This window comes from Zalophus californianus, chromosome 3 (assembly GCF_009762305.2).
Source record: "Zalophus californianus isolate mZalCal1 chromosome 3, mZalCal1.pri.v2, whole genome shotgun sequence".
Classification (NCBI taxonomy): domain Eukaryota; kingdom Metazoa; phylum Chordata; class Mammalia; order Carnivora; family Otariidae; genus Zalophus; species Zalophus californianus.
In genome coordinates, this window is record NC_045597.1 from 148,024,866 (window position 1) to 148,051,072 (window position 26,207).

General features: G+C 36.3%; 1 long non-coding RNA gene across 1 annotated transcript in view; it reads right to left on the bottom strand.

Moving 5' to 3' along the window:
• Nucleotides 1-5,365: 5,365 nt before the first annotated feature.
• LOC113919251 overlaps nucleotides 5,366-26,207 on the bottom strand; it is a 68,630-nt gene continuing 47,788 nt past the window's right edge. Inside the window, exon 3 of the long non-coding RNA XR_003518913.2 lies at nucleotides 5,366-5,487. This is a non-coding gene — a long non-coding RNA (uncharacterized LOC113919251). The remainder of the gene's footprint in view (nucleotides 5,488-26,207) is intronic.

Consider the following 26,207-nt stretch of genomic DNA (forward strand, 5'->3'; position numbering starts at 1 on the left):
CATTAGGCAGTTATTTTGTCTAAAGTGTTCAAAGCTATTGTGAAATTTTTTTAACTGAATTAATATTCCAGTAAAATAAATAAAGTGAAAGGGGCCAGAAATTCAAAAATCTGAAGATTGACAATTTATATAATTAAGCACTGAATTATTGTTTTTAAAAATCCAACTAAATGGTGGTAAACGAAATTGCATCCAACCAAAGAATATCTCTCATTAAAAGAAAATGCTGAGAGCTGGATGGTAGTCAGGCTGGAGAAGTAGCAACGGTTACCATGGAGGCAAATTGGACCGGCTAGAAAAGACCACAATGTATCAAACTTAACACCTCAACTTGCTTCTCAGTAATTACTTCATACCAACATTCCATTGCTTTAAAGGCATTCTGTGCTGGTTTGTTATAAGAGTAGGCTGACATATCATTAGGCTTCAGGTTTTCACAGCTCTTATACAGAAAAACTTCTGTATAAGTTTTTAGTGTGATTTTTCTTGTTAATCTTCCTTATGTTTTTGCATTGACCTTGGCAGTCATAACTACAGACTGCTGATTTTTAAAATATAACATTTCTGACATTTTATCGAAATTAATGAAGAATATCCTAGTTTCTATCCAGTACGTTCATGAGAAAAAGAAAAATGTTCTGGGTCCAAAATTAAAAGTAAACATGAACATTTTTAGGAAAGAAATACTTACTCTTTCACACTAATAACATTTTTAAAAATCTATTAAATGAAATATGCAATGATTAGAAACAAACAAGTCGCTTTTATTCCTCACTGATTGGTTCCCAACATGAACAAGGGATTCACTCTAGTATCTTCTATGTGCATATTTTAAATGAGATCACAAATCGAAGAAATGTTTCGCAGGCCTAATGTGTTAGGGTATGCATTACAGCCACAGCACATCTATAATCATCTATATATTCTCCCAATTTTTTAAGCGACATATGCATAACTTTGAGAAGATTTATTTAATTTCTCCACTCCTTAGGCAATCACTAGCAATGGCCAAAAGATATCCAATACATCACAAATATGAAAATGGTGAAGTGCATATAGATTTCAAAATTACAAGTAAAACTGGTTTTATCTCCTACAATTCCATCATGTTAAATAAACCTACCCATCCTGGCATGTTGGTTTATTTTGACATGTATTCTTCATATAACTAAATTGGCCTAATTTATTGAACACCTCATTATATTGTACCACTTCTTTTTATTTGGTCATGCAGAGTACAAAAAGTTGTAGCTATAAAAATAAAATAATATGCAGAAGTAACAACTTTGTTACTTTAAGTGTTTACATGTATTTCCTCATATAAATGTTCAGTTCTCATCAGAAATGCAAAATTAATTTTCTTGTCTTCTCACCGTTCCAGTCATGTGATGTCAGTAATTAACTTCTCATAAGATTGCATATTGGCAATATTTTAGAAATGGAGGCATTGGATGTGACAGCAATCAATATAATGCACCGTAATTTGCTCAAACTCTTTATCATCTCTGCCAGCAAAAAGTACCACTATATACCCAATAGATTAGACCAAATGAATCTCGATTTGCCCCTTCTCTCTCATTTTCTCACCACAATTAGTCCCCAAACTCCCTTTCCTAAACAGGTCTGAATCTGTCCCTTCTTCAATATCCACAATCTGCTTTTTCATTTTATCATATAGTTTATCTATACAACTGATTTTATCATACAGTTTATCTCACTGTTGCCATAAATACAGAATGATATTCCAGGCATGCTACCTCCTCGTTTTTAGTATAGAAAATATGATGACAAATATAGATTTAACTGGATACGGGTCTGATAAAGAAAATAAAATCATACGCTGTGGTATTTTATAGTAAACAAAAATAACAACTTTCTCAGGTCTTAAAAGAAATAGACAGGTATTCTTACTGTTAGAAGTCTTCTGACTATAGGCCAGAACTTGGGCAGTCTTCTCCCTCAATCTATACTCAAATTGTTTCAATTTTCTTTTTACTATAAGTGCCAATTAAGATTATCTGGAAAAAAAGACATTAACTTGCTTCCTTTTGCACTCCCAATTAGCTTAAAGGAACTCAATTCTCAATTGCATTTTCCTCCTTCTTTTCAGCGATAACAAAGAAACACTAGGCGACAATGGTTGGGACAGAGCCCTCAATCAGATTGCCTGCAATTGCTCTAATTTTGAAAGTAATGCTACGGTCTTAATTTATATGTGTCTCATTCTTAACTCTCTCACCTTCCAACAGGTCACATCAATATTAAATATGTAACTTAACCAAGCTCTGTGAGCATTTTACAACATGGATTATATTATGTGACACAAACATACACACGTACACATGTACATTCATCCTCAATCCTCTTCCCTAATCTTCCTTCTGAGTTTAGAGATACAAGAGGATAATGAGTATAATATGGAAGCTTCCCAAGTGATATGCCTCCAGCAGGTAAAACGTGGACCACAATAATGATCTCCTCAGCTTTGAGCCAAGCAAAGCAGGAGCCGGGGGTGACTAGAACCTCTAGAAACTGGTTGCCTTCAACCTTAAGCAGCCTCTGCCTTTTATCTCATAGGCCACATTATCATTCTCTATAGAGTCATAACATGAAAAAGTTTGGGAAGTACTATAATGAGAATATGTCTAACAACAAATCTCTAGTGTAAACATCATTTTCCTCACCTAAACTTGCTTTTAGTCTTGTATTCTCTACCTCACTGGCTTGTTATCACATCCACTCAGTCACCTACATGGGAAATGTCAGTCATACATGACCTTTTCTGCTTTCTCATGATCTCCCTCATCACTATCAAATTTAACTTCTAAATATTTCCCCAAAACCATGGTCTGATTCATCACCATCTCTTAAATAGATATGGCCTCCTGAATGGTCTCCTGGTCTTCAGTTTTGTCAGCTTCAGAATTATCCTCCATAGATGGTAGAGCATTTGACTGCAGAATTATCCTCCACAGAGCCACCTTTCCAAAATCAAATCTGATGGCAGCACTCTGCAGTCTCAACTGAAACAATGGTTTCCTGTCATCAATAGAATAAAGTCCATGTGTCTCAAAACTGGGTCACAAAGCACACTGTGATATGGCAATGCCTGTATCTTGAGCTCCATATTTAGCTACATCCAGCTAAAATTCCAGAAGTATCATATCACACTGCTTATACTTTACTAGATACGACCAACTCTTTTTTCACTCCTTATGCAGCAATGTGGTGTGTGTATATATATATATATATATTCTTGGGGAAAGAGGGAATGTAGGTAGAACCTGATTTGTAACATTTGCCAATTTCTGCATGGCAAATACTCCTGTTACAGCCTATTTCAAGCTACTAACATGGAGTCACTGAACATGGAGTTAGAAAAACATACACAGTAACACATAATTACATAGCGGTCCCACCACACAAACACAATAGACATAAATAAGCTTAACAAAGCATAGATAATAGTAAATGTGGTGAAATAATTAGAAAGTGATGAGTTCTGTTTATTACTGTTGCTTTTAATGTAACTTATTTAATTGCAAATTCATATAAATCTAATTTTAATAATGGCTGTGTTTAACAAGCAGCACACAAAATTCCTGAAGATTTAACAACCAACTTTGGCAAGCCAGTATGAATGAGCTCCAGCATACCACTGCTTTTTATGACTTTGTTCAAGGAGTTCCTGTGCCTGGAATGCCATTTTATTCCATTATCCAGATTCCTTCCTGCCGGCTGAGGGCTAGTCATCTTTTAAGGCAGGTTATTTCGGGCGCCTGGGTGGCTCAGTTGGTTAAGTGACTGCCTTCAGCTCAGGTCATGATCCTGGAGTCCCGGGATCGAGTCCCGCATCAGGCTCCCTGCTCAGCAAGGAGTCTGCTTCTCCCTCTGACCCTCTTCCCTCTCATGCTCTCTATCTCTCATTCTCTCCCTCTCAAATAAATAAATAAAATCTTAAAAAAAAAAAAGGCAGGTTATTTCAAAGTGTGATCATGAACCACCTGTATCAAATCCCCTGTGTAGTGTTTGCTAAAATGCCGGTTCTGGGGTCCACCTCCCACACCTGCTGAATCTGAAGTTCAACAAGCTAGCTTACTGGGAGAGTCTGGAGCACTCTCCAGACTGCAGAGCTTGAGACCCTTTTGTTTAAACTACTTTTCGGTTAAGGTGTCCCATCACCCAGGAGACCCTTCCTGTGTGACTCATGTCCAGGATGGCAGGATGGGGAAAGGATAAGCGAAGTCACAGTGGCCTGAAACAGCACAACACAGAGAACTGCAGGACGTTCAGCAGGCCTGTGGGTGATGCTGAGAAGAGTAAACTGAGAAGCACAGGTCTTAGAGAAGTAGCTAAGGGCTATCCCGTGGAAGGCCTTTCATTCCACAATGGGGACTTTGGACTGCATTTTAACAGCAGTGAAAAATGATTGAAGAGTCCAAAGCCAAAGAGTGACAACCAATATTTTTTTTAAAAAAACCAACTCAACCTTCCTCTTCCTTGTGTAAACTTTAAGACCTCATTGAACAGAATAAAAACATTTTAAACAAAATTATATGGCCTTTTTTCTCAGAATAATTAATAGCTTGCATGTTCTATCCATATGGAACCTGCTCTCCTGTATTAAAAGCAAAAAGAAACAAAAGAAAAAACACAAGTTCTAAGTCTTTTATTCCTAAATAATAATCTTCCTTTAAGTAATGATTCCTGTCCTGGTAGATCTTCTTCATGGGATTCCTTTATCCTAATCGGTACCACCAATCCCATGGTTACTCCCCACTCTGCTCACTCCTTAAAAGTTTTTACAGCTTTGACCCATCAACAACCTCAAAAAAAAAAAAAACAAACCTTCGATGGACATTCTTATCCCTCCAATCCTAGCATTTAAACTTTCAAAAAAGGCTTTATAAAAATGCTAAGTGAGGGCACCTGGGTGGCTCAGTTGGTTAAGCGACTGCTTTTGGCCCAGGTCATGATCCTGGAGTCCCGGGATCGAGTCCCGCATCGAGCTCCCTGCTCAGCGGGTAGTCTGCTTCTTCCTCTGACCCTCTTCCCTCTCGTGCTCTCTATCTCTCATTCTCTCTCTCTCAAATAAATAAATAAAATCTTTAAAAAAAATAAAAATAAAAATGCTAAGTGAAAAACAAAAAGGATGCCATGAATCACCAAAAGCACAAGAAAATCTCAGCTTACAAAATATGTCCTAAAACTCTCTTAAATGTGGAAACAATGGATATAAATTTACTCCAAAATTCAAAAACTAAATAACTTCCCAAGAATTATTACATACATACTTAACAATAAGTAGAGAATTACAGAGTCAAATTGTGATGTGCTTTGTGGCAGCCAGCTAACTTCACTTACCAGATAATTTATTTGGTTGCAGCTCTCCTGTTTTGCAGCACCTTAAATTCAAATCGATGCCTCAGCAACACTGCAAATGATCACCTCAGGGGGATATATGTGGAAAGGTGCAAACAGAGAAACCTTAAAATATGGAAATGCATGAATATCTATTAACCTTTTTTCTTAAGGAACACATATTTCTTTCCAATACATTATATAAATGCAAATATTTTCATCCTGATTCCCTGAACATTCTAAGATCATGGTAAACATTACCACCTGGAACCATCGAGTCCCTTTGTTCACTAAATCTTTGATCCCTGAATACAGTAGATCTTCAATAAATAATCTGTGAATGAATGAAAGTCCTTAAATGGACTCTAAACATGATTCTGTTTGAATGTAATATGTCCATTCAAATTTTCCCATTTCATAAATAAATGTGAAGCTTTAAGAATCTTGCTGTGTAATTTGAGTAGAGCTAGAATAGAGTCCTATGGCAAATAAAAGTTCTGACAAGCAATTACTTATTCAATCTCATTCATTTGAAATCACTACAAAAATTCAGATATGCATCTAATTCCTTCTATTGCATTTTAAAGAAACAGATTTTGCGAGGTTTTAAAAATAATTTCTGATAAAATGTAAAGGTGGTCTCAATAATTCACAAAGGATACCTTTAGTCAAGAAAACACTTATTTGGGAGTTTTACCTGCTGCATCTGTTAAAATATGGCTAAATATATTACCTTTAGTTCTACAAGGTTAAAGTTGGAGAAAATAGTTTAAAAGAATGTCGCATAGATTATAAGGGTGAACACAAATCTAAAATATTTAAATTTAAAAGTTTCCCTGGTGTGAAGGGGAAAACAGAATTTCTGTCCTGTCTCTAGCTAGACCCCAAGACCTGACCTTTACTGCCCACCTGCTTGTACTCACTAACCTCAGTCTTGGATTTTTCCTTAAGTTCTTCTTTCTGGCTTACCTCTTAACTTCAGGCAAATGAAACCTGAAACCGCACCTTAGGCGATGGTGACTTTCCTGATGAGACTTCCCCACCCTTTGAACTTAACCCTTGCCGGCCAACTGCACAGATGGAGTGACCTCTGGAATGAGGTACCATTACCTTTACCTCATTATAATACCAAAATCTCCACCCAGGGAGGAGCCTCAGCCTCATTTACATAACACACAACGTACGCACAGGCTTGTCTCCTTAAGGTGCATGGGCAACTTTATGCCTGCCTCTACATATAATGACAAGGCCTCCCTATCTAAATATCCATCCTAACCCTAAACAAAAGGTGCCCATTCACCCTCTCTCAGGCAGTTAGGGCTTTGGAAGCCATTCCCTGTGATCTTATTTGCTGCAAATAAAGTTTTCTTTATGCAACTCACCTGGTGCAGTTTCTCTCACCAAGGAACAGACTCACGTTGGTTCGGTTACACCTCCCCAGGCCTCCCTTACCTTTAGCATTCCTTTTAAAAGGCCTAAAATTATAAATGTTTTCTCTTTCTCTGTGAGATATAGATATATGTAAATCTTTTTAAAAGTTAAATGAGCGTCAAAAAAAATTTAAATTTCTTGACAGTTTTGCACCCCATGAAGGTCTTTTTTGGGGGCCTGAGCTGTCCCTTTAAAATGTGAACATTTGGGGGCGCCTGGGTGGCTCAGTTGGTTAAGCGACTGCCTTCGGCTCAGGTCATGATCCTGGAGTCCTGGGGTCGAGTCCCGCATCGGGCTCCCTGCTCAGCAGGGAGTCTGCTTCTCCCTCTGACCCTCTTCCCTCTCATGCTCTCTATCTCTCATTCTCTCTCTCTCAAATAAATAAATAAATAAAATCTTTAAAAAAAAAAATGTGAACATTTGGGAGGATGAAGCCCTATGTATACTCTGTAGAGTTTAGCCTAGGTGCCTGGTTCCACAACTTCCTGGTTGTCAAGAATATAAATGCAGTTTTATTCTTCCATGGATAAAGACAGTTAACATGTGTGTAAATGGATTGTATCTGCCTGGCTATATAAAAAGTAGTATTTCTTATTGTCTTTGCAATCTCTTTAGCATATTCCCTGTGATGCACACCATAGTTGGGCTTAACGACTATACAATAATAAAATTGTTTCATTCTTTTCTATCTACATTTTGCAGAAAAGATTCACTGGCTTGGAAGGAGATTTTAATTATATTTTCCCAACAAGATTCATATATACTAATATTTTTAAAAATTCATTTTTGTTATAAACTTGGAGGGAGAAAAAAACTATGTTAAAACAAGAAAAATGAGCAAAACAATCAGACTAAATCACTGAAATGTCTCTTGTCTATTAAAAGTGGATTAAATGTTGGGGAGGGTATGTGCTATGGTGAGCGCTGTGAATTGTGCAAGACTGTTGAATCACAGATCTGTACTTCTGAAACAAATAATGCAACATATTTTAAGAAAAAAGAAAAAGAAGAAGATAACAGGAGAGGAAGAAAAGGGGAGTATGTCAGAGGGGGAGACGAACCATGAGAGATGATGGACTCTGAAAAACAAACTGAGGGTTCTAGAGGGGAGGGGGTAGGGGGATGGGTTAGCCTGGTGATGGGTATTGAGGAGGGCACGTTCTGCATGGAGCACTGGGTGTTATGAACAACAATGAATCATGGAACACTGCACCAAAAACTAATGATGTAATATATGGTGATTAACATAACAATAAAAAAATTAAAAAAAAATAAAAATAAAAGTGGATTAAATGTGATGTACTTGTCCCAGCAAGAACAAAATTTATAGAACTAATGTGGTATATACTGGGTATTGGGAAGCAGAGTTTGAAAAGCTCAGAGAATTCAGAGCTTTTGGTCTTAGCTAAATCCATCTGTGTAGGTTAATAAAAGGAAATTCAATAGTCCTCACATCAAAGCAACTTATTTATCTCAATGACAACTAAAAAGGAATTAAACTACATGCTAATAAAAATATTTAATTCATGAAAATTGAAGCAAAATTTTTCAAAAAAGCAGTAAGGCAAAGGAAAAACCCTCATCGATTAATATATCAAAACTTCATTGTAGAAGTAGTCTAAAAACTTTTCATTACTAAAAAAACTCACATAAAGTTATCCACCATTATCAGTATTATCAGTAATTACCACTTGGTTACATTTTACATGATCTAGTCCTAGCACAGGAAGAAAAGTTACTGAAGATCAAAACACACACATAATGCTTCTTCAATACCAAAGTATTGTCTGTGAAATTAGGAACTTCAGATTTATAAGCAAAGGATTCTGATCAAATAAACTGACCAAAAGAGTCTCAATCCCCTCAGCCTAAGCAACAGTCTTCCTTCCTGCCTCTAGGCTCTGGCCTCTCTTTTCTTAGAGCATTTTCCTTCAGAAAAATTTGCAGTTGTAAATTATTTCTCTGCCCCTTTGAGATGTAAATCTTTCTAAAGGCCTCTTGTCAGTTTTATAGCCCAAGAATACCTTTCTCAAAGACCTGGGAACCAAACTTTTTGAAATGTAATCATCAAGAAAAGCCCCTATCTCGCAGTCTCTAGGAGGGTAAGAGACTAACTTCTTTGGCAAGTACCAATTATAAACACAGATGGCCTAATCACGGAGAACAAAAAACATTTGCAAACTCAGGAAATAACTGAATGTGCTCAGCACAACCCATTGATCAACCTCCCCCACTAACAGCCTCAAGTACTTCCCCCCTAGTTTGTCTCTGTGCTTAAAACTCCTCCTGCCCTTTGCTTCTGCTGCCATTCCCCACCTACAATAGATTTGCATAATGTCTTTGCCTGTTCAACTTGGTCCAATGCAATTTTTGCTTTGATAAAACCTATCCTAAGATTTCTTAGAATCTCCACCAAAAAAAAAAAGGAAGTTTGAAGATGATAAGAACTATTTAATGATTTATTTTCTTTATGTTTCAGAAAGAATTTTGTTGATTGTAGAGTTAGCATAGATGCGTATTCTAGATCATAATATTTACATGTATATGTATATTTATATATAAATAAAATATACTTAAATATATTGAAAGGGACCAAAATATGCCATCCCAAAATATGCCTCTTTGGTGTAAGGATTATTTTGAGCTGAAGGCAATTGAGGAAGAGCAGATGAAGGAAAAGCTCTAAAAACAGAGCATAAATTGCCCTTCTTGTATAGGAAATTTACATTATAAAGGAAATTTCCATTTGTAAAAGTGTCTCTCCAGCACCAGGAAGGATAACTAGTGATTTCATTTAATTTAAACTTTTAATTTAAATCTCAATTTAAGAGCATCATTTTTATCTTGTTAAAATCATTTAGCTAATTATGTGCTTAATAATTTTTAGTGAGACAGAGCACAAGACTATAAAGAGAGCATATTTAGCCAGAGGGGAATTTTGAGTTAGCTCTGCTCTCTTGCTACAGAGACCAAGTATGAGTATGTTGAGCAGACTATGCTGCTAATGCAGGAGTTTTATTAATACCTTAATGTTCTTCAAGGAGAAGACACAAACCAACAATGTGATTTTCAAATCACCATTTAGCCCATGTAATGAAGAGTTAAGATATCATGTTTCCTATTTGCTAAAGTTTTTTGACCTGTAAACATTTGTCTGTTTGCCTATTTGCTTGTTCTTGTGTTAGGCACTGAGCAGTAGGTTGTTGGATTTGATGAGGATATTTTATTTAATACTGCAATATGTCAACAAAGAAAAAATGAGCAAAAACCCCAAAAGAGACCTATTATTAAAATATCCTAACTCTTCCTATGAAAAGGATCCAAGGGGAAGAAAGAGAAAGCTTGCCAAGATGTTTCAATTTCTCTTTTTAGTTCTTTCTTTGACAACTGGGGCTCTAAATCATTTTTCCTTTGTGAATAAAACAATACTCTAAACCCTTTGTTCCCATAGATTAATTCAGATAAGTGAAAGTCCTCTCCTTTCTTCTTTCACAGTTTAGTCAAAGCCAAAAGACTTTCATTCCAGAATCTGATTAGAGTTTAAGATTCTTCTTGAAAAATCTCTTGTAAGCAACTCTTACCTGTTATCTCCTAAAAGCCCAATTTCTGAATTCCTAGAGTAGATGGAAGGTTGATATTAAAGCACAAATAACAACACCAGATTCATAATCACTTAGTGTATCAGTAAAGATAAAAACAGAATCAAATTCAAGAACCAAATGAACACTACTGTACGGTATTTTACAGGTCATATACAATTCTCTAATGCAATAGCAGACTGTTTCATTGACAGATCGCACACTTAGTTTAACTGGCAAAAATGTAAGGAAAAGAGAAAGGCATCATGGTTTCAGGTTTTTCTGGGTCTTTAAAGAATCTTTTTCAATCACTTAGGGCTCCCCAAATTAAAACATGATTAGAGGCTGCCATTAGAAAGACTATGTACTTTGAAAATATTCGTTTTTGTAATGATGGTTACTACAGGCCCCCAAGTCTCCCACCCTGAGCACTGACACTCATAACTTCAGCTTCCAATATGTCTGAGATTCTCTCCATGTTCCCCTTTACTCCTGTATTCCTGCACCTCAATTCTAAATTGCGTGGACTGAGCCAAGACACACAGCTTTTGCTCTTTTTCTGAGAAAGACACTTCTTAATAATATGCAATTACCTAAAAAACATGCATAGAATCTCCTTCCTCACACTTCCCATTGCCTCCTCTTCTTTTTGTGGGTCATGATTTTTTTAGTTGGATTTCTGTCACCCTGTCTTGTCACTATTGCCTACTCGGAATTCCTTCTGCCTCAGCTCCGATACCCAACAGAAGGGGTAAGATCCAACCCACGTCACACTCCATGCTGGGCGTGAAGCCTGCTTAAGATTCTCTCTTCCTCTCCCTCTGCCCATCTCTGTCCCTCTCTTAAAAAAAAAAAAAAAAAGAAATATATATATATTCCTTTCTGAATCAGTATGTTTTTCTATATCTTGAGCTAAGTTGGTTTCTTTTTTAATTGCCCACATAACAAAGGATCTCTTCATTTTTTATTGAAGGATTTTACCCTCCAATACACTTGGTTGGAGACAACTATGCCCATGATGAAGATTTATTTAAGGTCCATTAGAGGTCTAAACATCCCACGCAAAAAATAAAAGAAGAGGGGAACCTATAGATATCCAGCAATCAAGCCTTGCTGATTATCAAAGAATTGATATCTTTTTATGTGTACAGATGTAACCATGAATTTTATATAGCCCCAAACTCTAGTTTCTCTCAAACATTCAGTACCAAAAGGCAGAACTCCAAGTGGATCGCAGAGAGAATAGGAGACAATTAATGCAGGTGATCCTGCCAATGCTCCCTTCTGGACCCTAAAGCCAGTGAAGAACACTAGAAAGCTTAGGAAATAAGGTCCTAGTGCCTATCTCAAACCTTGAGAAAAAGAGATAAAGGGGAAAAACCTGAAGCCAATATTCTGGAATGGCATAAACTAATAATAATAATAGTAAGAATAAGAATAAGAATAATAAAGAGGATGATATAGCAAGCCAATGAATAGGGAAAAAAATTCCCAGTGCCACAAAAATGTTTTTTGATACTAGAGATGAATGGAGAAGTAATAAAGAACATGGCATCTCTAAACTACTCCTGAGGCCTACAAATTCTAACAGGGAATGAAAAATTTTCATTCTAAACATTTACCATATCATAAACTTTACAGTCTCAAATTAAAATATGTGAATCTATGCTATATTTTTCCAGCTAATAAATTTATTGTGGATCTGATTAAAGTTGTTCAATATTTTAGTACTTCATGAATTATTAAAACTAAATATACTTGTACATGATTGCCTAAAACTAAATCATTACAAGTCTATGCCCTAAAAAGAATCCTATGCCTGCAAGAGATAGATTAAAAGTGATTAATGACTCTCTTAGTTGAGTATTATCATTTACTATAATTGAATTACTTTAAGAATTTGGCTCAGTAATGTACTATTATTAAATATATACAGAACAGTACAAGTAAAACGTGCCATGAAAACAATGTCTTTCACCTCCAAAAAACTCACAGTTTAATTACTTAACCAATCCAATTTATTATCATCAATGCAGAACAGCCTCTCAGTGTAGGATTCAAATACATGCCATATGTACTGTATTTGGAACACTTCCAGAGCATTTCCTCAATCCATTGTATATCACGACATACGAAACATCTCTCATTGCCATAATTTGAATTTCGGAGGCAATTTATAGCTGTTATAATTTTTCTCAAAATGACCTACTTTCATGATTTTCAAATTACTATACCCTTATCATTGTTTATTTGGGATGGAAAGGGTAAGAAATTGGAACCCTAGTTTCAATTTTACATAACTTTTTTTGATAAAGAAAATTATTTACCTATAAATTATAGAGTATATAATAATATAATTGGGCTGAATTATCTTAAGATAAAACTGTTTATTAAGCAAACTTGTGATTTACAAGGTTTATATACTGAATTGCACTAATTAAACATGTTCTTCAGATAGGTTTTTTTCTCCCAAATCTGACATATTTTTATCTGTCTTTGTGTTTTACTTTCAGCATTTGTTTTTTTAACAACTTTATGATTTTACATATAGTAAAATTCACCCATTTCAAGTTTACAATTCAGTGATCTTAGTAATTTCACCAAGTGGTGTAACCATCATCAAAAATTAGTTTTGGTAGATTTTCATCCAACCAATAAGATTTCTTATGTCCAGGAAGTTAATCCCTTTTCCCACTCCCAGTCCAAGGAAACCACTAATTTACTTTCTATCTTATGAACTTGTCTTTTCTAAGCATAAGGTGGTAATATGAACTGGATTTTAAGTACTAGACAATCTACTGGGGAGAAGGAAGTTAAAGCAACTGGACTGTGATTTATTTCCCTCCTCTTTGGTAGGGGAGCAGTAATTCTCCTGGGGAAAGAAGGCATGTGTCCGGATCTAATGATCTTATAAGATGTTGGTAATTAGACTGCCTACAAAATAGAATAATCATATTTGATAGAAGACTAGTCCTTATCTATGGAATATTCTGAGGAGAATGTACATGATTTGGGATTATTTATGGTAATCAAAGGATCTATAGATTTACAGGGGATAATGTCACATAAGCAAGGTAACCATCAGGGTATAAAATGGATATATTTTATAACCTAAAGCCTACATTCTTCCCACAAAGCCTTCAGCCAAAGACCTCAGCAGAGGTACTAGGTTCCAGCCATTTCTTCCTAACTGAAGGTCCTCATGGGCAAGCATTGGCTTCAAAGCTCTCCATTGAGCTTCCTAAGATATATAGTGCTGGCTACCTCTTTTCCCCACCATTTTCTGCTTCCTTCCCTCATTCCTTTCATAGACTTCTATCATGGCTTGAAAGCTTTCCTTGCCTAATTAATGCCTCTTTCCCTTTTATCTTCTACAGGTGTTAACCTCTCAATAAAGCTTGTTCTGGACTGAATTGTGACTTGTGTCTCCCCAAAATTCAAAAGTTGAAGACCTAGTCCTAAATGTGACTGTCTTTGGAAATAAGGAGGACCTTTAAGGAAATAATTATAGTTAAATAAGTTCATAAGGATGGGACCCTAATCCAATAGGACCGATGTCCTTATAAGAAGAGGAAGAGACCCCAGGGTTGTGAGTGTACGGAGAAAAGTCCATGTAAGGACATAGTAAAAAGACAACCATCTGCAAGTGAAGGAGAGGCCTCAGGAGAAAACAAACATGCTGGCACCTTGATCTTGGACTTTTGACTTCAAGAACCGAAGAAACTAAATCTCTGTTGTTTAAGCCACCTAGCCTATGGTATTTTGTTATGGCAGCCCTAAGTAAAACAAACCCTTTGCAATCCTCACTGTCTCAGCACTGCTTTCCAGAGAACCTAAAAGTTACATTCTCTAAGAGTAGAGCGCAACACATTAGTCTCATTGAGGACTGATTTCCTAGTTCCTGAGATCAGACTGAAACAGATTCCTTTGCATCACAATGAGTAAGCCTTTGCTGAAACACACATAGTTTCAAAGTGTGGCTACAATACAAGCTACCCTAATGCTGCTTCCCATCCTCCTGAAATCCAATGGGAAAGAAATCCAAAGAGAAAAGGTAATGTCCACACAAAGACTTATATAAGAATTTTCATTATAACTTCATTGATAATAGCCAAAGACTGGTAACAGTCTGAGTGTTCACATAAGCAAACTGTGGTGCATCCATAGAATGGACACTACTAAGTATAAAGGAACAAATTACTGATATCCACAACAACATAGATAAATTTCAAAAATATTATACTAAGGGAAAGAGCCTTATCCAAAAGATAATATATGATTCCTCTTACATGAAGGTCTAGAAAAGGCAAAGCTAATTCATAATAAATGTGATCACAATTTGATCATAATCATAATGATTGCCTCTTGGACAGGGAAGAGGACAGAGATTACCTGGAAACCGGGTACAGCCACATTGCAGAGCTCTGGACATTGAAGAAAAATAGTAAGAATAAGCAGAAGTCCTTAGGGAGTGCTTACTTTCCTATATAAAGCCACACAGAGATCTTAAGGAACTTGAAGTTTTCAATCAACCAAAAACTATTCAATTATTTCATCCATCCAATATTGTCTCAGTCAAGAAATATTTCCCCCCAAAAATTAACAAGGCTTAAAATTTTGAAATGGTTTTCTGTTTAACAAATGACAACAAACTTTATGTCATCTAAATGCGTATTTCATAAATTGATTGGTGTATTTATATGTAAGGAACAAGCAAAAAAAAAAATAGTCATACACTTTTAGTGATAGCATAAGATCATGCTTCTTGGGGCGCCTGGGTGGCTCAGTCATTAAGCGTCTGCCTTCGGCTCAGGTCATGATCCAGGGTTCCGGGATCGAGCCCCGCACTGGGTTCCCTGCTCAGTGCGAAGCCTGCTTCGCCCTCTCCCACTTCCCCTGCTTATGTTCCCTCTCTCGCTGTGTGCCTCTCTCTGTCAAATAAATAAATAAAATCTTAAATATATATATATATATATATATATAAATGTATACCAGCATTTAGCCAGTAAAATATTAAAAAAATAAAATAAAAAGTAAAAAATAAAAATAAAGAAAAAGATCATGCTTCTTCAACTAGGATAGATACATTCAGTACTATCCAGAGAAGTGTATGAAATAACAAAATAAATATGTTGCATGCTAGTAATGTATTCATTTTCCTTGCATATGTCATTTTAAGCATTGTATGCTTATTAAAACACACAGATAAAAAGAATGGAAAAAAACTTGCATGAATATATATCTTAAAACAGGAGAAATTCTGTTTTGAATAACGCCATGAAGAAAAGTATTAAAAGCTGAGTTTCTGGAGGCGACTGGGTGGCTCAGTCATTAAGTATCTTGGCTTAAGCAACTCATGATTTTGGCTCAGGTCATTTTCTCAGGGTTGTGAGATCGAGCCTGATGTCCAGCTCCAAGCTCAGCAGAGAGTCTGCTTGAGATTCTCTCCCTCTCCCTCTGCCCTTCTTCCACTCACATGCACATTCTCTCTCTCTCTCCCCCTCTCTCTAAAACAAATAAGTCTTTACAAATTAATTAATTAATTTAAAAGTTGAGTTTCTGGGCACAGATGACCTTTTGCTTTTTCCACTGACTCTGTACTAGTCAGCCTGAGTAATAAATCATATAGTTGATATCTATGCTTTCTCATCAGCATCACTATAAGAAATAAAACTGCAGAGATCAGTAACTCTCTGATGTTTGATATAAGTCTTCAAAACAGTCTCAAAAGTCTGCTTTTAGGATTTCCTTCCTGTCCATATCAGAAGCCAGGGAATGGGGAGCAGAACAAACTGCAAAAACTCTCCCCCGAACTTTGACTCTTGAGCAAGTCCGACAGCCATGTTTGCACTGATGTTCTTCTCAGCAGCATGGGCAACTGCAGGACATGGCCCAAACTCTTCCTGCATGGCAGCCTCACAGGTGGGTCTTCCTGACAGGTCTCCCCAGCCCCACTGCCTTGAGTCCTGCTCCTTTTCCAAAATTGGTCCCTTCAGACTCCCAGCAATTCTGTGAGCTTGAAAAAGATTTTGAATAGAGGTTTTTTTGGCTTAAGTTAACCACAATTGATTTCTGTTTCTAAGTAACAAAGACAGACCCCCAGGCACAAACAACAGGAATAGCAAGATGCCTCAAACAGGACACCATCAAAGTTACACAAGCAATCACAACACCAGGATTTAATAGTAACTAGGAGATGGTATCAAGCTTTAAATTGATACTATTTTATAGTAATTACTTATACTTCATTAAGAACAACTGTCCTGTTTTTCAGACATTCCAAAGTTCTGGCAGGACCCAGAGGAGAAAGAAATGTGCCAACCACCCATACTGAATCTCATGGATGCTAGTTTAAAACACAGCTTCTGGAACCCTCCCCAGGAGTGAATCAGAATCTTAAGAGGGAGCCTGAGAATCTGAATTTTAAACAGCCTTGCTTTGATGTATATGCAAATCAAAGTTTGAGAACAATTGGCTTAGGTGAATTCTTTAAGATGTATTAAAACAGACATCACATGTGTTTTATTTTTTTTTAAGATTTTATTTATTTACTTGAGAGAGAGAGAGAGCGCACAAGTAGGGGGGGAGGGGCAGAGGGAAAGAGAGAAGCAGACTCCCCACTGAGCAGGAAGCCAGATGCAGCTGGACCCCAAAACCAGAGATCATGACCTGAGCCGAAGGCAAAAGCTTAACCAACTGAGCCACCCAGGCGCCCCACATGTGCTTTATTAATAGAAGTTAAAAGTGTTATTCTTAACCCTTAGTTAAAATAGCATCCTTAGGACAGTCACAGTGCTATATTATAAAAAGCTCATGCCTGAATGTCCCCTTCTAGCTCTATAAATAACAAATTGTTATCCTCTTAAATCAATAATATAAAGCTTTCCTTTTTTATTTTTCTCCCTTTTATATCCTCCTCTTCATATTCTCTGCCCTAGCGACCTACCTGAAACAACTAAAAATAAATAAATAAAAAGAGGGCAATAGCACACCATTCACAGTCTTACCTGTTGTGGCATGTATCATTTAAGTGATGAATTGCATATGCTTGTTAGTGACTCAACAACTTGGTTATTTAGTTATTTTAGAGCTTTCAGTCAGCCTCCTTGATTTATTGCCCTGGGAAATAACAATACATTCCAAGACCAGAGAGATAACTCTGTATGTATCTAAAACAGAAGATAATCTACAATCTAGGGCACAAGAGAAACCATGAGAGAGTAACATGAACATTGCAGGATCTTCTCATTTTTATAATACCAAGAAGTAAGGGAATAAGTGAACAAATCTATAGTATTTAAAAGAGATAAACAACTACTCTATTTTTCTCCTTTTTTCATAAAATGATTTATCTTCAATAATAAAGTCTTTAAAAGCTCACTTTTATACATCAAAGTCATAATGATAAATGTATGATATCCAATATATCGTTAGACTTTTAAAAGAGTTACAAAATAGAGTTACAAAATAGAACAGAAAGCATAAAAAGATGTCAAAGACTTAGAGATTGCAGAAAAGATCTTAAGACCCTCTCTTTGTCCCTTCCCTTCCCTAGATCTTCCTCTAGGAAGGGTCAGTGTGAAAAGCAAGCACATTTGGATGGATCTCAGTACTAGAGGATGTGATAATCACAGTCATGAGTACAGAAGTTAAAGGTCTGGACCTGTCTAGGTATTCCTTTCCCAGCTCCCTTTTGGAGCCTCTGAGTATGTACTCCCATGCAGCTGCAGAAGAATCAACTGCCACTTCTTGGGAGCTACAACCCCTAAAAAGGTCTCTCGTAAAGCACCTAAGCCAATTCTGCTCCAAGTCTTAGAGGTCATCCAGCAGCCCTACATCTTCTACCTGATCATCACACTTAGGGTAAACACAACATAGAAGATCACTTTGATTTTAAGATGGAGTCTACATCCTTTTTTTTTTTTTTAAAGATTTTATTTATTTATTTGACAGAGAGAGATAGAGCGAGAGCAGGAACACAAGCAGGGGGAGTGGGAGAAGGAGAAGCAGGCTTCCCGCGGAGCAGGGAGCCCGATGCGGGCGGGGCTCGATCCCAGGACCCTGGGATCATGACCTGAGCCAAAGGCAGACGCCCAACGATTGAGCCACCCAGGCGCCCCGAGTCTACATCGTTTTGATATAAAGGAACCTCAACATGGTCTCACTTAGCCCACTAAGCAACAGAATCAGGGTTTGAGAAGAATCCTATAATCATGATAAAATGTTCTTCTGCCCATCTGTATGTCATAAACCTATATATCTTCCCAAAGAAAAGCAAAAAGAAAGGATGAGTTGGAGGGCAAAGATGGAGGAGGTGACCCTTTAAGTATAAGACTGTGGGACTGGCAGTCCTGAGCTCAAGCAAACTCTCTTTCTAGGTTTGCCCCTCTCACTAGATCAGCTTAGAGGGATTTTTCCCCAAAAAAATTGAGTTAAAGAAAGCTTTACATATATAAATATGTGAGTGTATATGTGTTTCTGTTTCTGTCTATGTACATAGATCAAAAAATGTGATTATTTGTATCTCTAATCCAGCAGTAACTCAAAATGCTATCAATCTCTGTGCTATAATATAGTGTAATGACAGTATATACAACACTGTAGTCTCACAAGAGTGAAAATTGAGAAAATGGATAATGACACATTTTTAAAAGTCAAAACCTCAAGGTATCTGGGTGGCTCAGTTGATTAAGCATCTGCCTTTGGCTCAGGTCATGATCCCAAGGTTCTGGGAATGAGTTCAGAGTAGGGCTCCCTGCTCAGTGGGGAGCCTGCTTCTCCCTCAGCTGCCCCCCCCCCCACCGCTTGTGTTTGCTCTCTCTCTCTCTCTGTCAAATAAATAAATAATTTAATAAATAAATAAAACTCAAATCCTCATGTTTTCTAATGTATTATATATACATACATACACACTATGAAAATTTTAATTATCTTGCCTTAGGAAAAAAAATTAACTTACCACATTAATTTGATAATAAGAGGAACTGTTCTTTTTTTTTTTTTAAAGATTTTATTTATTTGTTTGAGAGAGAGAGAGAGAATGAGGGATAGAAAGCACGAGAGGGAAGAGGGTCAGAGGGAGAAGCAGACTCCCCGCTGAGCAGGGAGCCCGATGCGAGACTCGATCCCGGGACTCCAGGATCATGACCTGAGCCGAAGGCAGTCGCTCAACCAACTGAGCCACCCAGGCGCCCAAGAGGAACTGTTCTGATAAATATTCCTTCCAAAAACATATTATACCACACTTTACCTTTTAAAAAAACCTATTAGTCTATGAAATAAATAAGCAAGATTGTGGGTTGTTTATGTATATTACTGGTTACTATTGTGTATATTCTACGGAAAAACATTTGCTTTAAGTAACTGAAATCACTCACCACTCAGGGAAAAGTTTTCCCATACACTGCATTCATTTTCTAGGAAAAACAAGGAAGTGCTCTCTTTATTATATTACAGTTGTTCTCAGATCTATACTACTAGTGAAATCAGTACCGTATGTCCTTTGTAATTAGAATTTGTTAAATGTCCCAGATAAAAAACCTGCTACAGAATTTTAAGGTTCTTCCTTCATCAGAATAAAGACTAACTGGATAATTCTTGGTTAAGAAATACTGGCACCAGACAGCAACTTGGTGTGCAGTTGGAAATAAAAAAGGCAATTTAATTTCAAGAAAACCACACACAATCCAGTGAAGTGGAAAAGTAGAACAGGCCAAACATGAGTCATCTCTACCATAATTTAATGCCTAAAGAGATGTCCTATCAGGAATATCTTCTCAGAACATATTAGATAATAGATTTACAAAGAAAAGAGACTAACTGTAATTACTGCTTAAGAGTACACCTACTGAGCCTCCTACATGTTCAGTCACAATAGCTTGAGTGCTTCCTATGTGGGTCTGCACTGTATTTAGTAAGAGTTAATAACAATAGCCAACAGTTAATAAATATATATTTGTACCAGGCACTGTGCTAAATATTTTACATGGATTATCTAATTTAATGCTCAGAACAAGTACATAAAGTACTGCTAACCCCATTTTTACCATTGAAATAATTGAGTCTTAGACTAAGTAAAGGAAACGGAATCATACAGTTCTTAAGGGTTGCAGCCAAAATTCAAAATCAGCCTGTCTAATCTAAGAGCCCTTCCTCATAAGTACTATGCCATCTTTCAAAAATTACATATATTACAAAATCTTACAAAGGGAGAAAATGAGCACCAGAGGTAGAGTTTTAAGGTGGACTCAAAACACTCTGTGCTCTTTGACTATGCCACTTACCACTGCTCTGTCAACGAAAAGAATCAGAAAAAAATATTAAGCTTCTGGAAAAAAAGACTGGATTTGAAAAAGTAATCCCTGAAATGAGATGCAAATTTCACCATTTTCATTAATGCTTCTCTTATTCACAATGACAGTGCTCTGTGGAAAGCAATGCAACAGCAGGAAGCAACATGCCCATGTTTCATCACTCACCAGGCAGGGGAGAACAACACTTTCCAGGCTAAACATTATTTTGAAATCACTTTGCATTAAGATTGCCAGAAGAAGCTGTCATGGTTTTCGGTGAAGAAACAAACACATAACTCCTATTGGGCATAATATTCAGTCCCAAGATAAGTAGTGAATTAAAGAACTGAAATCCCAAACTAGACACAAGAACCGTGGCTGCTAAACTCAGATGATGAATGGAACTTTTAAAGACTCTTTTTCTAATAATGACTTAACTACATGTAATTTTCAATCATTTTAAATGGTTTACATCTAATTGTATCCATCTACTAATATCTCTAAAGCAATCTTAAAGTGGTTACAAGCATAGAGCATGTACATCCAGTAGTTTGGATAAACTCAGAATGAGTAACATTATCACTAATTGAGAAAAATAAAGACGGCTTAATTACTCTGAGCACAAATTATACAAATACAGTAGTTTGGAGTTAAGGGATCTTTAAAGATGATCTGGTCTGACATTTTCTACCTAGTGAGAGAAATTAGGACTCATGGATTCGATTTTGTAATTAAGATGGCATCTAACTAGAAAACTCTACGTTAGTTTTCTACATATAAAACATCTAAGGAGAAGAGCATAACACAACATTCTCACTGACATATATATGAAGACACAGAATATATATATGAAAACTCAACACTGTAGCCAGACCTCCAGGATCCTCCCTCTTAACAGATGGAAATCTCTCTAGAGACTTTCGTTATCTCTACCCCCTACCGCAACTTAAAAGTATATAATCAATTGCTCCTCACAGTCACAGCAGCTCTTTCTGCCCATAGGTCCTGTCCCCTTTAATAAAAACACCTTTTTGCACCAAAAAAAAGAAAGAAAACTCAACACTGTAAAACTTATATTTACACTCAACCTACTGACAGTTCTATAAAGAAATTTCATAAGCTACAAGATATATGGGACTTAATTAATAACCATAATAAAAAATTGACACGTTTTATCATCGCTAAAAAAGAGTTGCAACAATAACATTATACTAAAAGTTGGTAGAAAATACTTGGTTTTGTTGGTTTTGTACCCTGACTGAAAGTCCCAGGATTTGTACCAATTATGAAGTGGCCAGGCATATGATTATTGTTTTATCAAATAACTAGATTCCCCTTTTCGCCACAATTAATGCTTCACCTGCTCCCACTATAGTGGGAATTGGAAAAGGTTAACCGTCAATCCGATAGATTGAAGCACTAAAGGGCTTCAGTGATGCAATGTGGTGCTTATCACAGAAACATCATCAGTGATGACCCTCTGTGTTAAGATTGAGCACTCAATTCTACAAAACCACTTAAAGCTCAAGTCAAAGCAAGTCAATATATTTTTGTTTCAAGAATGTTTTGAAATTGTTGCATTGCAACTTGACACAAGGAACACCCAAGAGTTCTTATATTTCAACATAGCTCATTTAAGAATGAGCTTATTTAAGTTCTTCTTAAGAATAATATTTTTTACACTTAAGAGACCCACTAGTTCACCTCCATCATTTTTTCAGATGAAACTGAGGCTCATAGGGCTAAGAAACTTGTCCCAGTTCAAATCTACTTAGGACAGAGCCACTGTGTCCTAATTCCACTATTATTACATCCAACACTGCTCAACCATACAAGATCAGAAACAGTTAATTTTCTGATTTCTAACACTAGGAAAGAGAGGTCATCTAAAGATGAGAAAACAGCTGCAGGAGAATTGCACACTAGGTAATTATCTCTACCTTGGAGGCGAAAAAAAAACATGTTTTATTTTTTTCCTAAACAGTAAAAGGGTTGTATTTATATAGGTTTGCTTACATTCATCATTAACTTTTCTACTGAAATTCTGTCAGTGATTAGTGAGCCAATTTTTCTTCTATTAATGAGACAATGTGAAAGTATTACCTCTAGTTAATTAATCTTAACAAGCAAGCCAGTGTTTCAACTTGGATTTTGATATGTGAATAAAACTCATTTTTAGGACCTGATCCTGACAAATCTTAACAACCTATAATTTAAAAAATAGTAAGCCATAAGTCACTCACCTCATGGCCTCACTATACTAGAACACATAATTTCATTACCAAAGCAAAGAAAGGCAAAATTTTTTCCTACTGCTCATAAATGGTAAATTGAGACACAACAATTTATGATGGGACTTATTAGTGAATAGGTGAATACTGATTTAAAAAGAGAGACTTCTGTGTTATTCTAAACTTGCCTTCAGTAATTAAGATATGTCAGAAGAAACCTTTACACAGAAAAATTACTGGTAAATCATGAGCCAGGATTATCAACATTCTGAATTATAATAAATTTTAATACTTCATATTTATCTGTGATTTAGTTATACTTCGCCTTGTTCCTATTGTGAACAAGGGTGGCTTGCAAAAATACATAAACTATAGCAAGAAGCAGAAGTTTAAAGTTGTTTAAAAAATACACCAAAAGTAAAATCAGTTCAGGAATGTCTGAAGGAAACAGATAAAAGGGAAATGAAGAGTAGGAAGAAAAGTCTAAATATGCTAATGTCTTTTATTTGTGGCTGACAGTCTGTAGCTACCCTCTAATGTTGAAAAAATATACTTAACAAAATTCAACGACCCAATCTCTTAAATTTTTTAGAATAATTCTAGAGAGATACTTCAAGGCCTAATATGACTTTGTTATTAAAAACAAATATTTAATCTGAAGTTAAAATTTTTTACTAAATGTATATGAGATGTTATATTTTAATTAAAAATTACAAGTAGGGAATTATCCCATCTGCTCCAAGATTATTTTTACCTAAGTATCTATCCTTCTATCTACATATACACACATAGATATATTCAGTGCTATTCAGCAAATATTTAAAGTGTTCTGTCAAATAATGGCTGTTTTTTTAAGTTCTTCCTTGTAATTTTCCATATTTTGTTCTTTATATGTAATGAAACTGTTCCATTCTTATGAAAATAGTAAATACATTATTCTTTTTTTTAAAAAACCTGTGAGTTATAATTTAAATTTTTTTAATGCAGGTGTTGGGCATTTGGATGTGTTTAAATGTGTGCAATGCAATTTAATCTGCTACTAATCTTCTTCCCAAGTTACACCCTATTTTGGAACAATCAAGATCTAAGGTATAATTACAATCCTAATCATATAAGGCTTCAAATCCCAACACAGTTTTATAAATAGGACCACTACCACAGCCACCACCACACACACACACACACACACACACACACACACACACACACACACACACACACACACACCCTCTATCCCATTTGGAAACTAGTTTCCATTCTGTTTATGTGCAGATTTTTGCACCCAAAGAAGGAAAACCATTACTCCATCATTTCTGGGAGGTCCAACAACATTGTCATTGCCACTATTTCAACTTTCTCACTCTTATGCTCCTGCTAATATACGAATGGAAGAATTCCCTCCCATCTTTCAATCTTCAAACCATTCCAGACTTTTCTCCAGGGCCCTCTGTAAGAAACTAAGTTCCTAAGGGCAGGTACTATAGGGCAATTTGGATTAGCCTAGAAGGAAGGATTAAATTTTCAAGTTGTGAACTAGCACCTGAGAAGCATTTTATGAGCTTTTCCTCCTTCCTCAAGAGAAGATACTAAGTCTGGGTTTAATCCTAGTTCTGACAATTACTAAGTAGATAGCTTAGACACATAACTTCACCCCACTGTGTCTCATTCCCTCACCTGTAAAATGGGATAAGTCCTGAAGTCGTGAAATTAAATGAGAATTGAAGTTTACTAGCACAATATCTTACCATAACAGGCAGGAATTCAATTCACCTTTCCAGGTCTAACTTTCCTGCCTCACCTTCTTGCTTCTTTCCTTTCTTCCTTAAATACTGTCCTTGCTTTTTTTTTTCTTCTTTAGTTCTGTTCAACTGCTCTTTCCCCACCCATCTTGCCCTCTCCCCATTTTCATCCACTCCCAGATCATCAGGCAGCCTTCCTATCATATAATTTCCCAGGCAAGTTCTAATCCAGAGCTCCTGAGGACCTGACCATCTGTTACAAACTCACCCCAACGACTTTTCTAGGAAGTATAGGAAATATAAAACCTGGAATCTAGACTTGACATTCCATAGGGCCTGAAGTCAGTAACTACATTAGGCACTATAAATCACATTTATCTGTCCAGAGTTGGAGGGAAACTTGACATTATCTTAATTTTTTTCAAGAGCTAACAAAGGAAAAAAAATGAATAAAATCTGTGAAATCTTGCTTTATGATATAAAATTAATATCAACTATGAGCTACTTGACACATAATTAACCATATGAGTAATAAATGTATACATATAATTAATGACTGATTAATGTACCTATTTAAAATGAATATAAGGGGCGCCTGGGTGGCTCAGTCGTTAAGCGTCTGCCTTCCGCTCAGGTCATGATCCCAGGGTCCTGGGATCAAGCCCCACATCGGCCCCTGCTCAGCGGGAAGCCTGCTTCTCCCTCTCCCACTCCCCCTGCTTGTGTTCCTTCTCTTGCTGTGTCTCTCTCTGTCAAATAAATAAATAAGTCTTTAAAAAAATAAAAAAATAAAAAAAAATAAAATGAATATAATATCAACCTTGTTCCCATACAGTTCAGAGTATGATCTTCTGCCAGAACTTAAAACAGTTGGAAGAAATCTTAGTTAGGATGTCTGACTTCTATCCTCCCTCTAACACTTGTTAGCTTTGTTACTTCAAATTAATACTTTAGCATTGCTGGCCCTCCATTCCCTCATTTATAAAAAGAGGAGTTGGGGTTATACCATCCAAATAGCCCTCCTTGCCCATGAATTCAATAGTTCATTCTTGCTTCTTATTTTTAAGAATAGGATAGTGACAGTGTGAGCTACACGGCATTTCATTAAAGAATCATTGATCCTCATGGCCCTTGCTTGTAACTATTAGGCATGTAATGCTAGTTTAGAGCCTCTTCGTTTTTTAGAATATCCACATGGTAGCACAAAACATCAACATCAATTACTCCCTGGAAACTCTGCCTGCCTTCTTAGTGTTCATTATCCACCCCCAAATGAAAAGCAATGGTATCTGTGAGTAAACATCTCTTTGGTTTATTGCTTATTTCTATGAAAATATATATGATAAATACAAAAGAGAGGCAAAGTAGATAGCTATTTGATGTTCAACCTTCTGTCAGAAATTATTCACGCCAATTAACTAGAATGCTGAGGTGTTCCATCTTTTTTAAAACACTCATTTTCTAGCCCAGTAGGTTTAGAATTTCAGGAAACAGTATTTGTGTTCTACTAAGCTCAAGGAAAATGATATTGTTCCAAATATCCCTAAGAAATGTTATTAACATTTTGCTTAAAAT